This window comes from Macaca mulatta, chromosome 8 (assembly GCF_049350105.2).
Source record: "Macaca mulatta isolate MMU2019108-1 chromosome 8, T2T-MMU8v2.0, whole genome shotgun sequence".
Lineage (NCBI taxonomy): Eukaryota > Metazoa > Chordata > Mammalia > Primates > Cercopithecidae > Macaca > Macaca mulatta.
Window position 1 is genome coordinate 28,156,916 of NC_133413.1, and position 17,262 is coordinate 28,174,177.

Here is a 17,262-nt window from a genome sequence, read left to right on the forward strand (position 1 = left end):
AATTACAGTGGCTTAAAACTAAATCTGTGGTGGAGATGGGGGGAAAAAGATGGATTTGAGAAATATCCAGGAAGTACAATCAGTAAGATGGGATGAATGACGGGATATGTCACCCTAAAGTGTCAAAGGACACAAACCTAGCTTGCTTTGGAATTACAGCTGCATTTCTTAAGGGACAGCATCTTGTGGTCCAGAAGGAGTGTGGGAGTGGCGTGTCAGGCAGTCATGCAGAAGCATTGACTGCGCCGTTGGATACAAGAGTCGGGAACTCAGAAGAGAGACCTGGCTGAGACAGAGAACAGAGACTTTGGACTTAATCAGCAACCAGTGGTAGGTGAAGCCACAGAATGGATAACATGACCTGGGGCTGGAGGAGGGGGTGGAGAGAAAAAGGAAGGTCTAGGAAGAGCCCAGAGAACTCCAATATTGAAAGATTTGCAGAGGAGAAGCTAAAAGGAGGTGGAAAAGGCCAGACAGCAAGAGGAAAACCAGGCCCTGAGAAGAGCGTATTTCAAGAGCTGTAAAGCCACATGTTTCAAGATCAATGGAAAGGAGGGACTGTCTGGCATATATTGGTTTCATCAACATGGAAATCATTCATTTTAACAGCCACTGTTTTGGAAGCGTGCTGGAGATGGGAGTTAGACTAGGGTGCTCTGAGAGTGTGAAGAGGTAAAATAATAGGAAAACAGCAGCCGTTTCTGCAAAATGTGGCCCTGAAGGGGAAGGAAGAGAGATGATGATAAGCAGAGGGAATAGGGGCTTGAGGAAGGATTTTTTTAAGGGGGACAGATTTGAGCATATTTAAATACTAGAGGGAAGGCTCTGTATTGGGGTTCTCAAGAAACAGAGCCAATAGGATGTGTGTAAATAGAGAAATGTATTGCAAAGGCTTGGCTCACTGGTTATGGAGGCTGGAGACCCAGGGAAGACGCGACGGTGCAGTTCCAACCCGAAGGGCAACTGCTGCAGATTCCCTCTTGCTCCAGGGACCTTGGGCTTTTATTCCAGTGAGGCCTTCAACAAAATGGATGAGGCCCACTCCACCCATACTATGGAGGGCAAGGGGCTTTACCCAAATTCCACCAATTTAAGTGTTAATCACAATCGCATCCAAAAACACCCTCGCGAAAGTGACCAAATATTGCCACCATGGCCCAGCGAAGTTGACCCATAAATTCATCATCACCGAGAGACGTGGAGGATACAGAAGAGGGAGGGAAGGGGCAGGGTTTGGTTTTGTTTTTGACACAGAGAAGCACCAATCCTCCAGAAGCTCCCTCCGTACCCAGATGGCTCCATAAGGAACAACGAACGTGTCCCGTTTCAATACCATTCAGACCAACAAAGATGGCTTGTAACATGATTTTTAAAGCCATATTCGCGACCACATTTAACACTTGCAATTACGACCCGGCCTGGTATGTGAGTTTGAGAACACATCGCCAAGGGGGCTAAACTGTTCTTTATAGTCAAGGGAGAGGAATTTGAGGTTGAGTGTCAGATCAGGTTCCTGGGGAACTAGGAAGGAGACAGGGAGAGGAAGCAGGCAACAGACACTCTCTTTCTGAAAAGGCTCTGGAATGGAAATCTCTCCTCCTCTTTCTTCCAAACAAAAAATCCTGTCGCAGAGACGGTGGATTATGTGGGGGGGCCCTCAAAGAAACTTGAGTTTCACACCCGGGTCAGAATTGTAACTTGGAGATAGCACATGAGAAAACTATTATTTTTCTCCGCTTTTTATTTATTGATTGTGTGTGTAGAGGGGGTGGAGGGTAGACACAGGATCTTGCCATGTTTGCCAGGCTGATCTCAAACTTCTGAGCACAGGCAATCCTCCTGCCTCGGCCTCCCAAAGTGCCAGGATTACAGGCGTGAGCCACAGTGCCAGGCCCTCATTTTTTAAAATTTAATTTACATAAGGAAAAACGTACTGTTTTTAGTGGACCGTTCTGCAGATTTTGACAGGTGGGTACAATTGCATAATCCCTACCAAAATCAAGATGCAGAACAGTTCCGTGCCCCGAAAATTCTCACATCTTCATTTTATTTTTATTTCTTAATTGACAAATAATAATGATACATATTCATGGGGTACATGGTGATATTTTGAAACATTTAATGTATGGTGATCCTATCAGGGTAATTAGCATATCCACCATCTCAAACATCTGTCATTTCTTTGTGTTGGGAACATTTGATATCCTCCTTCTAGCTACTTGAAACTATGTATTATTGTTAAATATAGTCATCCACAGTGCTATAGAATAGTAGAACTTATTCTTTCATCTAGCTGTAATTCTGCATCCTATCTCCCCTTCTTCTACCCTTCCCATCCTCTAATTATCCTCTGTTCTACTTTCCTCACATCCTCATTTAAAAAACAAAATACTGATTGGAGAACTGAAAACAACCTCGATGGTTGTTTTGGATGCTCACAGCAGTCATCTGACGAACTTGTTTAAAAAGGGGGTGAGGCAGACAAAGAAACTTAACATATATTTACTAATTATACCTGCAGTGTGACATCATAATTGCACATATTGCATAAATGCTGGATGTATGCAGTTGTAAATATGCCTTCAAAATTCATTTTACTGGCTGGGCATGGTGACTCATGTCTGTAATCCCAACACTTTAGGAGGCCAAGGCAGGAGGACTGCTTAAGGCCAGGAGTTAAAGACCAGCCTGAGCAACATAGAAAGACTCTGTCTCTACAAGAAAAAAAAAAAGCCAGGTATGGTGGGGCGCACCTGTAGTCCCAGCTACTCTGGAGGCTAAGATGGGAAGATCACTTGAGCCCAGAAGTTGGAAGCTGCAGTGAGCTGTGATCGCACCACTGCACTCCAGCCTGAGTGAAAGAGCAAGACCCTGTCTCTTTTTAAAAAAAACACACACACACACTTTACAGGCAATATTTATTGGTTGAAACAGTGGTGTAAGAAGCTCTCTCCAGCCTGTTCTAAGCAAAAGCAAAAAAATTAAAAATTTTTTTTAATTTGGGGAAAGTCATAGTCACACTTGGAACAGGATAAACATCTTCATAGAACAGAAGCAACAGGAACCTAGAACCATGGGGTGAGGCGAACGCAATGGCATGCACAGCCTTCTGTGCTCCTATCAGAGAGCCAGTGGTACAGCTGGAAAATCAGGGCTCTCGGTGCCCACATGAGGTGGGCGCGGAGTCAGAGAGTGTTGATTCAACCCTGCCACCTGCCTGGAGCCTCCAGGCCTGGGCGAACACGTGGACCACAAACGGAGTGTCTGGCTTTTTCCATGTGACATTGTGTTTGTGAGGTTCACCCACACTGCAACACGCCGTCAGTTCCAACATGCTCAGTTCTTCATTCCTTTTTATGGCAGTAGAACGCTCCAGCGTATGGATATACACTCCCCAGACTTTTTACAATGAAATATTTTAGACACATAAAAAGATCCACAAAATAATACAACGAATAGCATGCGAGGAGTCCACAGCTTAGGGAGTAAAGCCTATTTGTCAATTACTCTCTGCCTGTGGGAAACACAGGCTTGCTGTCACGTTAAATAAGGAGGCAGCAGAAGTAGATGGGTGGGTTTGAGCTGCCCTCTTCACTCAGAAGTCCTTGTTTGACCTTGTCGTACTGTAGGGATGTAGAACTTTGACAAAAATAACACTAAGTAAAAATAAAATAAGCTCAAATTTAGAAGCAATCAGGATGGTTCCAATTGAAGTGAGCATGAGTTATTACTTGGTACGCATCAGAATGGCAACATTTATTTATTTATTTATTTATTTAGAGATGGTTTTGCTGTGTCACTCTGTGTCACTCAGGCTGGAGTGCAGTGACATGATCTTGGCTCACTGCAACCTCTGCCTCCTGGGGCTCAAGCAATCCTTCCTTCTCAGCCTCCTGAGTGTTTGGGACTACAAGCACATGCCACCATGCCCAGCTACTTTTGGTACACATATAGTTTTTGGTAGAGATGAAATTTCACCATGTTTCCCAGGCTGGTCTCAAATTCCTGGGCTCAAGTGATCCATCTACTTTGGCCTCCCAAAGTGCTGGGATTTACAAGCGTGAATCACTGCGCCCAGCCAAAAATGTTTTAAAAATCCTGTCACTACAGGTGGGGGTGACAAGAAAGGCGGACTCCTATAAGTGCTGGTGGAAATGGGAAGCAGAAGCATCTTTTTGGAGACAGTTTGCAGCATTTGTGAACAGTCGACATATACTCTGGTCTTCGAATCTGACTCTTAGGAATCTATCCCATGGGAAAAAAACATACCACACTACCAAGTTTGTAATCATGAGTGAAAGAATGTTTGCCTGTAAAGGCCTCACATGGAAATGAGCGAAGCCTATGAGGTCTGGTTCCTCCACATCAATGAATAGTGAACAGCTATTTAAGAGAATATGTGAGTCACATTAGATATCTTGCAGTGAATTTCATTTTAAAAAAGCATGATGCAAGGAAGTCTGTAAAATATTATTCATTTATATTAAATAGGGTCTACCCTCATTTATACTTTAATATATGTATGTGCACATAGTTGTGTATGGCATTGTATGACTGTGGAGAGAAATGACTAATGGGAAGTGTGGGGATGGGGCCCTCATATGGTGGTGGTGGTGGGGAGGGTAGTTGAGGTGCCCAAAATAGTACGTACGATATGGTCCCGTTTACGTCAACTTACGTACATGGGTGTGTCTATTTAAAAAGAAAAGGATTTTGTCAGGGTCAGGTGTGCTGGCTCAAGCCTATAGTCCCAGCGCTATGGGAGGTGGAGGCAGGAGGATCACTTGAACCCCGGAGGTTGAGGTACAATGAGCAGTGATTGTGCCACTGCACTCCAGCCTGGGCGACAGAATGAGATCCTGTCTCAAAAAAAAAAAAAGTCATTAATGAGCTGTGACCTATGTTGAATACCTTTCCTGCATCTGTTGAGATGAGGTGATATTTTTTTCTTGTATATGTTAATGTCATGAATTACATTAAGAGATTTAATGCAAAATCATTCTTGCTTTCCTGGGATGGACAAAACCTATCCAGGGCTTGTACAGTTCGCACAGCCGGACTCAGTGGTACTGAGTGGGGTGCTGGTCTCTGACGTCTGACGACTGACCTGCCTTGCCTGCCCCAAGGCTCGGGGACCCAAGTCTCCCCGGGTCCGGCCACTCCTCCCTACCCACCGAAGGACCAACATCTGCCACCTCATGGACAATCCGCTCTAATTGCAATGTTGGGTTTTCACCATTAAAACGCAGAGTTTCTCAGCGACTTCCGAGACAATTCACTTGCTTATCAAATGAGGCTCTTATCCTGAAATACACTCCGGACACACACACATATACACACGTGCGCGCGCAGACACAGAGCATCAAAGAGAACCAGATCTTTAGAAAAAGCAGAGTTCTGAACACTCATCTCCTCTCCCTCTTGAGACCCTGCCAAAATTATGGTAACGGAACTTAAAAAGAGAATAAACTGATCCTTATAAAGACAATGGGAGAGGAGCAGCAGCAGATTTCAGCACATCATGCAAGAAGAATGCCAAGAAGTGTAGGATCTCACCATCTCCTCACATTGCAGTGAGAGCTGGAGCCCAGCAGCTGGTCGGCTCACTTTCTCCTGATGGGCTCTGCTTAAAACGAGGCTGCTTTGGGCCAGGCATGGTGGTACATACCTGTAATCCTAGCACTTTGGGAGGCCGAGGCACGCGGATTGCCTGAGTGGAGGAGTTTGAGACTAGCCTGGGCAACATGGAGAAACCCCTTCTCTACTACAATTAAAAAAAAAATTAGCGGGGCGTGCTGGCGGGCGCCTGTAATCCCAGCTACGCGGGAGGCTGAGGCAGGAGAATTTCTGGAACCCGGAAGGTGGAGGTTGCAGTGAGCCGAGATGGCGCCACTGCACTCCACCCTGGGCGACAGAGCGAGACTCCATCTCCAAAACAAACAAACAAACAAACAAACAAAAACAAAACCAAAAACACCAAGGCTGCTTTGATGTCAACTCTTGCTGCGATCCTCAACACCCCCCCCTCCCCCCGCACAAGAAGCCTCCCTGTATCTTCCTGTGCCTGGCAGGAGGTTCGTTTGACTCTGGCTCAGCATGATGGCCAAAGGCGGGCAGGGGCAAAGTGAAGGGTGAGGGCAGGGTGAGGCCCTTCACAGAAAGAGAGACAGACAGACAGCAGACAGGACAAATGATCATTTCAAAGCTTAATGTCTCAGGCAAACTGACAAAGCTACTGCATAAAGTCAGTTTTTAAAATTAGGATCTAACTCATCAGGATTTAAATTTATTTTACTCTAATATGTGGTTTTATTGAAATTAATTGCAAACAATTTATAAATCTTTTCTCATGAAAGTCTAATTCTGAGTGTCTCAAATTAATGCATTGATTAGTCTGTCTGTGACTGTAGAAGTGTTTTGTTTTGTTTGTGTTTTTAAAATGGTGGTAAAACAAGCAGAACATGCAATTTGCCATCTTAAGCATTTTTCGTGTACAGATCAGTAGTGTTAACTATAAGCACACTGTTGTAAAATAGGTCTCTAGCATTTTTTCATCTTGCAAAACTGCACTCGTTAAATGACAAATCCCTGTTCCCCTTCCCCAGCCTCTATTCTACGACCACTCTTGTACTTTGTTTGACTATTTTAACATCTCATATAAGTGGAGTCATGCAGTGTTTTTGTCTTTTTGTGACTGGCTTCTTTTACTTTGCATCATGTCTTCAAAGTTTATCCATGTTCTAGCATAGGAGAAGATTTCTGTCTTTTTTTGAAGACTGAATAACATCCCATTGTATGGATAGACCACATTTTATTCATTGGAACAGGGGTGGGCATTTAGGTAGCTTCCACCTCTTGGCTATTGTGAATAATGCTGCTATGAACATGGTGTACAAATATCTCTGAGATCCTGCTTTAAATTTTTTTGAATATATAGTCAGAAGTAGGATGACTACAGAACCATTACAATAATTCTGTTTGATTTTTTAGGAACCTCCGAACTGTTTTCCATAGCAGCTGCGCTATTTTACGTTCCCAGCAATAGGGCACAAAGGTTCAATTTCTCCAACAAAGGTTCAATTTACCAACAATTGTCATTTTGTTTTTGTTTATAGGGCCCATCCTAATGGGTGTGAGATGATCAAGATTTAAATTTGTAATTTTGACCTTGAGATGATTTATGCCTAGTAAGATAAACATCATAGTTAAAAGCCACGTGTGTGTGTGCATGCGTGTGTGTGCGCATAAGAAGGAGGAGGAGGGAGAGAGGAGAAATGAGGGAGACTGTGCAGGTATAAAGTGCATATTTTTGCTAATTAGTCCTGAGAATATAACTGGAATTCTTTGGGAATGAAGGATTCAGTGCGACATAGTGGCAGACACCCAGGGAGTGGAGACAGACATTTTTTACTTTGCCATTGACTTGGGTTACTCTGGGGAATCATGTAAATTATCTGAGTCTCAGTCTCTTCCTAGTGAGGATTAAAAGAAATATACACATAAAAGAAGGGGGCCTGGCGTGTATCAAACACTTGATTTTAAAATGCCAGCTAGAATAAATAAAGCAAGACAGCAAGCGGGGCGGGGCTAGATCATTGCCAAGTTCAGCAGGTAGCTGAGTTCTTCGCTTTGCAGATATTGCTGAATGGTTTTCTTTATTCTAAAATACAGATAAAGTTCACTTTACACAGTAGATGAGTTGAGATACTGTGCTTGCGGGGAATGCTTGGTAATAAAGCAAATAAAATGTTTTCTGGGAACTCTACATCAAGGAACCCCATGGTGAAGTTAAATGCGATTTTTTAATATAAATAATGTATCTGATTGCTAACTGCACGTTTCGATAGTTAGCTACTTTCTTTCTCTCTCTCTGTCTTTCTCTTCCACCATTTCTCCATCTTTTTCTTTCCCATCCCCTTTCAAAAAGGACTTCATATTGCCATATCAAAGATAAGATTAAAAGATACAGCAACCCCATTACTGGGTCTATACCCAAAGGAAAATAAATCATTCTACCAAAAAGACACATGCACTTGTATGTTCATCACTGAGATATTCACAATAGCAAACACATGGAATCAACCCAGGTACCCATCAATGGTAGACTGGATAAAGGAAATGTGGCACATATACACCATGGAATACTATGCAGCCATAAAAAGAATGAGATCATGTCCTTTGCAGCAACATGGATGGCACTGAAGGTCATAATCCTAAGCAAATCAGTGTAGGAACAGAAAACTACATGCTGCATGGTCACGCTTATAAGTGAGAGCTAAACATTGAGCACACATGGACATAAATATGGAAACAACAGACACTGTGGACTACTAAAGGAAGTCGTTGGGTTAAAAAACTACCTATCAGGTACTATGCTCACTCCCTGGGTGATGAGATTCATACTTCAAACCTCAGCATTGTATAATATTCCCATGTAACAAATCTGCACATGTACTCCTGTATCTAAAATAAAGGTTGAATTTTTAAAAAGAGATTTAAAGATAAATTGGAAGGAAAGGCAAAAAAGTATAGAAGAAAAATGTAACGTTTGAGCAAATATTAATTCCCCAAACACAAATGTTATGACAGAGCTTTTGTTAAAGGAAGGGTTAAAAAAAAAACTTTGACCTGAGCATCCTGGTGTCCAGTGCAAAGAGGCAAACATGATTCAATCCATCAAAGCCCAAAAAACAGAAAGAAAACACACACACACACACACACACACACACACACACAGAGCCCAAAAAACTAAAAGCAAGCTGACTGCATAGTTTTGATCAGTGATGCCTGAAAAATTTTTTTTCCTTAAAAGTGTTAAAAAATAAAAAAAAGGGCACATCCTCATTAATATCCGTAAAGTAAATATAACACTGAATTAAAAAAAAATCAGTGAAGGCAGCAAACCATAGCCTAGCTAGTGCAGAAAATAGAATATTTTGCCTAAGTTATTGTTGATCCCATCTTGTCCTTGTGAGTTCAAGATCTTGTGTGATTCTTAGAACTGACTCATAAAAAAACAAAGACAAAGGGGGCCTTATTGAACATTAGGAGCCCCATGCTTAACCTCAGAAATCCTACGGAAAATATTTGATTATTTAAATTTGATTACCACCTATAATCCCAGCACTTTGGGAGGCAGAGGCAGGAGGATGGCCTCAGGCCAGGAGTTCAAGACCAGCCTGGACAACATAGCTAGACTCCATCTCTATTTTAAAAAAATAAGTAAGTAAAAAATAAAAATAAATTTGATTACCAAAAACATTAAACTTATGTATAAGAAATACCATAAACAAAGTCAAAAGATAAATGATAAATTGTGAAAGGTTTTGCCAGCACCTATGGTAAAGAGAAAAATTGTGTCTTCTGAGAAGACACCCTCCCCCGACTCTAATTTGCAGGTAAGTGTTGACAGTGTGGGGAAGACCCTCTACGGAAGATATAATGCTATAATTTTTGGATCTTATAAAATGTCTATGAAAATCTTTCTCCCAGAATCAGCTTTATCTAGAGACAGGGCTCTACTTCCAAGCTGTTGGGACACCCTGGAGCCTGTAACATGTCCATGTTCAGGCAGGCCTATGGCCTCTACCTTGGTTCCTGATGCTTTAGTACCAAACTGATGCAATAGTAGTTGGTCACGGCTATGAGGCTGGGGCTGGGTGGACCGGTCCTGGGCACCCCACTTGGGCAATGTCTTCCTAACATAGGTTTTGGCTTCCCGTTTTGACTTATAGATAATACCCTTATTTGCTTATTGCCTGCTGGGACTTCCCGAGGATCTCTCACAGGACTTCAGTCTCATCATGTCTAGGATAAGACATGCCAGTCTTTTCCCCTGAAGCCCCTCCTCCTGTTCCCTATCTCCCCTGGTAAGAGTTGCCACCACTCACCTGCTCAAGCCCCAAACTGGGCGGGACCCATACTTCCTTCTCTTTTCCTTCCCTGCAGGTCTGTTGTGTCACCGGTCTGTTGATTCTGACTCCATTGTTTTTCCAGTGTCCCATGACTTTCTTTTCTTCCTGCTGCTCCTCCCTTGGTTTGGTCACTATACTCTTTCTGAAACGCAAATCTGATCAGACCACATTATGAATAGTGCTGTGATAAACATACAAGGGCAGGGTTTTTTATTTTTTTGGTTGTTTGTTTGTTTTTTGAGACATAGTCTCGCTCTGTCACCTAGGCTGGAGTACAGTGGCATGATCTTGGCTCACTGCAACCTCCGCTTCCTGGGTTCAAGTGATTCTCCTGCCTCAGCCTCCCGAGTAGCTGGGACTACAGGCACTCGCCACCACGCCTGGCTAACTTTTGTATTTTTAGTAGAGACGGGATTTCACCATATTAGCCAGGCTGGTCTCGAACTCCTGACCTCAAATAATCTGCCCGCCTTGGCCTCCCAAAGTGCTGGGATTACAGGTGTGAGCCACCGCACTTGGCCACTTTTAACCAGAATGTATTACATTAAACCAGAATGTATTACCATTAATGTGTTAATATCTTTCACTACTAAATACTGAAAATAAATTGAAATTATTTCTGTAGAAGATTTGTCCTGGCAATGTTAACTTCACAGCAGACTGACACCACGTGGCTCACATTTCAGACACAATGGAAAAGCAGATCCATGCTGGTGTTAGTGTGCAGTCTTGTCCTACACTAAACAGTCAGGGTCACCTTGGAGTACATTTAATAAAAAAGCAAAGAGCATACAGAGATTTACAAGAATTAAAAAAAAAAAAAAAAGGTCGTCTTATGTTGTCCCAACAATAAACTCAAAAGTCTATGACAAATAGAGGTTCTGATGAGTTGTTTGTAAATTCTTTAGATTTGGTATAATTATACTGAAAGTGGAGTTCATTTGAAGTCTTCAAAAAAAAGTGCCTGTTAATCCTCAAATGATGCTTGTTACAGTTTAACATTTCTATTAAGTGCCTGCATTGAATTACTCGTTACCCAAGCACAGCAGCTGCTCCTTACCACTTATTGTTAAGGGCTTTAACTGGCCGTCTTCAACTTCTAGCCTTTCTTGACCATTCTCAACAATTCTCTTTGTAGTCTCTTGAAGTCAAATTTAAGTGCAAATATATTACATAAACGAGGTAATGCTATGAAACTTTGTTAATAGCTAGACATAAATTTGTTTCCAAAATGAAACCTAGGGATTCTGGAGCTGGGAGAAAGAGCCAGAGGCTTGGTAAGCGTGGGTCCTGCCGTGGGACCTGTGTGAGAATCCCTGTTCCTTGGGAGGGGATTAGGGGAGCTGTGAGGGATAAAGGGGAGGTGAAAAAGAAAGGAGAGTGTATTCGTTCATTTTCACACTACTATAAAGAAATGCTTGAGACTGTGTAATTTCTAAAGGAAAGAGGTTTCATTGACTTACAGTCCCGCATGGCTGGGAAGGCCTTAGGAAACGTAGTGGTTTTTCTGTCATTAACCATTTTCGTAGAAGTTGATATCGATTTGATATCCCAACTCATCCTACTACCACCAAATGATGTAGAAGAGAATGAAGTGAGGTCCCCCTGGCCTAGTGACCCAAATGAAGTAAATCCTGTATCAAAAGAAGAAAATCCATTTCCAAAAGATGGAAATCCACTGAATGTGGAGAAAAACAACCCCGTCCCTCAGCTTCCGCTTCTTCAGGGACCCCTTCGATTCCCAAAAAAGTCCTCAAAAGGGTCTTCAAAGAAGTCAAATGAAAATGGGTCTCTTTCACCAAAAAATTCCCTGAAGACACCATCTGGGTTACGGAATGTGAAGCCAAAATCAAATGGACCATCAAAATGACTTCCACCTCCCCCTCCACCAATTCATCCTTCTTTGCCATATTTGTCATTGAGGTCCCGTTTCTTAGCATCTGACAGCACCTCATAACGTCTGTGCTACTTGTTTGGATTTTCTCTCTGCTTCTTCTTTATTCTAAGGATTTTGATCAGGGTGCCACTTCAGAGCCAGTTTCTCATATGCCTTTTTAATATCCTCGGGTGAGGCATGTCTCTACACACCTAGAACTTCCTACTAATCCACCATGTTTTTTTGTTTTTTTGTTTTTTTTTTTTTTTGAGACGGAGTCTCGCTCTGTCGCCCAGGCTGGAGTGCAGTAGCCGGATCTCTGCTCACTGCAAGCTCCGCCTCCCGGGTTCATGCCAGTCTCCTGCCTCAGCCTCCCGAGTAGCTGGGACTACAGGCGCCCGCCACCTCGCCCGGCTAGTTTTTTTGTATTTTTTAGTAGAGACGGGGTTTCACCGTGTTAGCCAGGATGGTGTCGATCTCCTGACCTCGTGATCCACCTGTCTCGGCCTCCCAAAGTGCTGGGATTACAGGCTTGAGCCACCGCGCCCGGCCTAATCCACCATGTTTTAAGAGATTGTTGGAATAGGTCCGAGGACAGAGGCGGCTGGTGGCGGGATGCAGGGGAGGCCGCATGGCGGCCCGGATCTCCTCCCGGCTCCAGGCACTGTTATGCTGGCAGCGGCAGCTCCTTGTGCTTTCCTTTCCCTCATTTTTGAAATTTTAATTTTGAAAAAATGAGATGGGGTCTTGCTATATTGCCCAGGCTGATCTCAGACTGCTGGCCTCAAGCGATCTTCCCAGCTCAGCATCTCAATCATGCTGGGATTATAGGCATGGGCCACCACGCCCAGCCAGAAATGCCACTGATTTTTGTATATTGGTTTTGCATCCTGCAACTGTATTCAATTCATTTATCAAATCTAAGATTTTTGGTGGAGTCTTTAGGTTTTTCTAGATGTAAAATCATGTCATCTGCAAACCGGGACAATTTGACTTTCTCTTTTTCAATTTGGATGCCTTTGATCTCTTTCTCTTGCCTGATTGCCCTGGCTAGGACTTCCAGTACTATGTTGAATAGGGCTCTCCTACCTCTTTGAAGGCACTGTACTTTGTGGCTTAGAGGCTTTTAATGAGACTGTTCTTTCTGCCTCATTTGTTCCTCTCTCTCTCTTCACTTGACTAAGAATTACCTTCAGGTCACTTCTTTAAGGGAGACCGCCCATCCCATGGAACTCTGTACTTTGTGCTTCATGCCAAGTTGTTTTGCAGAAGGCGTGCACCACCTCTGCACTCCTACAAGCAACTATTGTCCACTTTTAAATCTCAGCCATTTTGTTAGGCAAGTGATAGTGTCTCATTGTTACCTTAATATGTATTTTCTTTGAGTCTAGTGAGATTGGACATATTTTTATGTGTTTTCTGTCCATGTGAGTTTTTCTTTTGCGGCTTTCCAACTTCCCTCTTCCATTTATGTTTCTGTTGGTGTGATCACAGCATTAGCATTCACCTAACAGCACAGCTGCCACATGCCCACCATTAACATATGTGAGGTGGTTATTGGGGGCTGGATCGCGCCTCCCCAAATTCACCATTGTTGAAGCTCTGGGATTAGATTTGGAGACAGGACTTTTAAAGAGGTGATTAAGTTAGAAGGAAGTGATTAGCCTGGCCCTTAATCCAATCTGACTGATGTCCTCACGAGAAGAGATTAGGACGCTCAGAAAGAGACACCACAGATGCACACGAACGGAGGCCATGCGAGGACACGGCCAGAAAGCTACTCCTCTGCAAGCCAAGGGAAGAGGCTGCAGAAGAAACCAAATCCACTGATACCTTGATCTTGGACTTCTTCTATTTTATTTATTTATTTATTTTGAGACAGAGTCTCACTCTGTGGCCCAGGCTGGAGTGAAGTGGCACAATCTCAGCTCACTGCAACCTCCGTCTCCAGGGTTCAAGCAATTCTCCTGCCTCAGCCTCCTGAGTAGCTGGGACTACAGGCATGTGCCACCATGCCCAGCTAATTTTTTTGTATTTTTAGTAAAGACGGAGTTTCACCATGTTGGCCAGGCTGGTCTCGAACTCCTGACCTCGAGGGATCCACCCCACCTTGGCCTCCCAAAGTGTTGGGATTACAGGTGTGAGCCACTACACCCGGTTGTAGTTTTTGTAATTTTAGTAAAGACGGGGTTTCGCCATGTTGGCCAGGCTGATCTCAAACTCTTGGTTTCAAGTGACCTACTGCCTCAACCTCCCAAGGTGCTAGGATTACAGGTGTGAGCCACCACCCCCGGCCATAGACTTCTAGCCTCTTGAACTTTGAGAAGTTAACTTTCCATGGTTGAAGCCGTCTAGTCTGTGTGGTACTTTGTTATGGTATCCTTAGCAAACACAGCAGTGTTCCAGGCACTGGGGTTTCAGCATCAAAGAAGACAGAGACAGTCCCTGCTCTGATGGATTAGAGCAGGAGGCAAAAAATAAGATCTAATATAAACCTCTGCATCTTATTATATTTACGTCGAATTAGAAATGCCTGTTTATAGTAAGACATAAATAAGACAGAAGGAAATAAATAATAGTAGTGATAGGGTAGGAATAAAATAAATAGGGTGAGGTCATGGAGTGTGATGGGAGCTTGCTAGGGAGGTCTGGAAGGCGGAAACGCTCTCTCCAAGGGGGCAAGACCTAAACTTGTGCTGAGGTGTGAAGACAGGAAGAAGCCAGCCATGCAGAGGTAGAGACGGGCAGGTATGCAGTGCAGAGGCCCTGAGGTAGCCATTGTGGTTCCAGGAGTTCAGAGCTTGTAGCTGCATCGCTGTGACCTCAGCCTTGGTCTTCACATAGCCTTTTCCTCTGTGTGTCTGGTCTCCCTCTGCTTCTCTCTTATAAGGACACTTGTGGTGGCATTTGGGGCCCTCCCAGATAATCCAGGACAAGCACCTCATCTCAAAATCCTTACCCTAATCACACCTGCAAAGGCCCTTTTTCCTTATTAGGTAGTATGAGGTTGGTGCAAAAGTCATTGAGGTTTTTGCCATTGAAAGTAATGACAAAAACCGCAATGACTTTTGCACCACATTAATATTTACATGTTCCAGGGATTAGGCCCTGATATCTTTGGGTGGCCATTAGTCAGTCTATGATCATGTGGCTGAGGATAGGAAGAAGGTGGGCTCTGATGGAAACATATGAATGTCAGGGAGAAGCAAAGATGGGGTAGAGAAGCAGCAGGATCACACCAGGGCGGACCATAATAATCTTAGAGATTTTGATCTCTAAGAGCAATGGGACACAATGACAGGTTTGGCAGGGGAGGGAGTGAACCAATTTCTGTTTTACAGCTGTGTGGAGGGAAGTGGAATATCCAGTCTCTAAAGGACATTTATTTTCTTTTTTTTGAGACAGTCTCGCTCTGTTGCCCAGGCTGGAGTTCAGTGGCGTGATCTCGGCTCACGGCAACCTCCACTTCCCAGGTTCAAGGGATTCTTTTGCCTCAGCCTCCCAAGTAGCTGGGACTACAGGCATTTGCCACCATGCCCGGCTAATTTTTTTTTTTTTTTTTTTTTTTTTTTTTTTTTTTTTTTTAGTAGAGATGAGGTTTCGCCACATTGGCTAGGCTGCTCTTGAACTCTTGGCCTCAAGTGATCCACCCACTTTGGCCTCCCAAAGTGCTTGGGTGACAGGCGTGAGCTGCTGCACCCGGCCATGAGCTGCTGCGCCCGGCCCTTCTAAAGGATATTTCTTCATGTCAGCTTGTGGTCTCTGTAAGCCGCAGATGTGGAGGGCAGAGAAGATGGGGGACCCGGTGAGAGGCCAAGGCATGCCCTCTGCTGGTCAGCATGGCCACTCTTTGTAACCTTCCAGGTGTGGTCATCTCAGAAAGTGAGAGGCACAGGTGAGAAGCAGTGAGCCCGGTGGTCCGGAGCCAGGACCTTGGAGCCAGTCTGCTTGGGAGAAATCCTGGTTCTGACACTTAGTCACACAGACTTAGGCAAGTCGCCTAATCTCCTGCACCTGATTTCTCCTTCTTCTGTAAATAATATCAGCAGTTGCACTTCTGGCTACCCCCAAAGAATGAAAGCAGGGGCTGGAAGGGATGCTTGCCCACCCACGTTCACAGCAGCACTATTCAGAATAGCCAGAAGGTAGAAGCAATTCAAGTGCCCATCGAAGGACGAATGGATAAACAATGGGGGCTGAATGTACAAGCGAATATTATCTAGCTTTAAAAAGAAACGAAATTTGGACACATGCTACTTACAACATGGGTGACACTTGAGCACATTATGCTAAGTGAAATAAACCAGACACAAAAAGACAAGTACTGTGTGATTTCACTTATATGAGGTACCTAGGGGAGACAAGTTCATAGAGACAGAAAGTAGATGGCGTTGCCAGAGGCGGGGGAAGGGGAGGGAGGAATTATTGCTTCATGGGCATAGCGTTATGGTTTTGCAAGATGAAACCGTTCTGGAGGTGGATGGTGGTGATTATTGCACAACAATTCGTGTGCATTTAATTGGCACTGGACTGTATACTTACAAAGATGGCAAATGTAATGTAGATTTTACCACAATAAAAAAGGAGGGGGATGATAATAGTATCTGTTTATTGTGGATTAGTATCTTTATCTGTTTATTGAGGATTAACTGAGCTGATACGTGTAGAGTATGCTTCTGGGCAAAAATTCCACCTTTTGCCCAGAAGCACCAGGTGCTCAGTGAACGTCAGTTATGATGGTTCTCTAAACACATTCAACTTAGTGAGATGCAGGCTTATTTTATTTCTATGTTTATTATTTTTTTGAGACAGGGTCTTACTCTGTCGCTCAGGCTGGAGTGCAGTCGTGTGATCACCACTCACCATAGCCTCAACCTCCTGGGCTCAGGTGATCTCCCACCTCAACCTTCTGAGCAGCTGGGACTACAGGCATGTGCCACTATGCCCCACCAATTTTGTTGTGGTTTTTTGTAGAGGTGGGATTTCGCCATGTTTCCCAAGCTGGTCTTGGATTCCTGGTGTCAAGTGATCCTCCTGCCTTGGCCTCCCAGAGTGGTGGGATTATAGGGGTGAGCCACCATGCTGGGCTCATTTTATAAACAGTTTTCCTTAAGAGTCCACCATCTGGGCTTGTCCCCACATGATCCCTCATGTGACCCCCCAGTAGCCATGATAGTTGCTCCTGAGGCGTCTCTCATTCTCTCCTGAAAATGGGCCGAATCAGTTAACTTTCACTTAAGAGTTTTTAACCTTAGTTATAAATTAATCCGTGTTGTCGACAAAACTTGAGCCAAGACTCAGCTGACAATAGTCAGAAGTGCCTCAAGTGCTTAGGTATTATTTGGTCTGAGGACGGTTGGGTAATCCAGGTCTCCCATCAGGGAGCAAACTCCAGCCAGCCCTTAGAGGCAGGAGGTGCTTGGACTGAACTTGGGGCTGGGTGCCAGTGCCAGGCACCCTGGGTCTGGGCAG

At 44.0% G+C, this 17,262-nt stretch overlaps 1 protein-coding gene and 1 pseudogene across 1 annotated transcript in view; one reads left to right on the forward strand and one right to left on the reverse strand.

Annotated features, from left to right (window-relative positions):
- BNIP3L (BCL2 interacting protein 3 like) overlaps nucleotides 1–2,996 on the forward strand; it is a gene marked incomplete in the record, with an annotated part of 34,896 nt that extends 31,900 nt beyond the window's left edge. Inside the window, 1 exon segment of the mRNA NM_001037284.1 lies at nucleotides 2,977–2,996.
- An 8,196-nt stretch (nucleotides 2,997–11,192) lies between these two features.
- LOC100424561 (dnaJ homolog subfamily B member 6 pseudogene) lies at nucleotides 11,193–12,027 on the reverse strand (annotated as a pseudogene).
- Nucleotides 12,028–17,262: the final 5,235 nt, after the last annotated feature.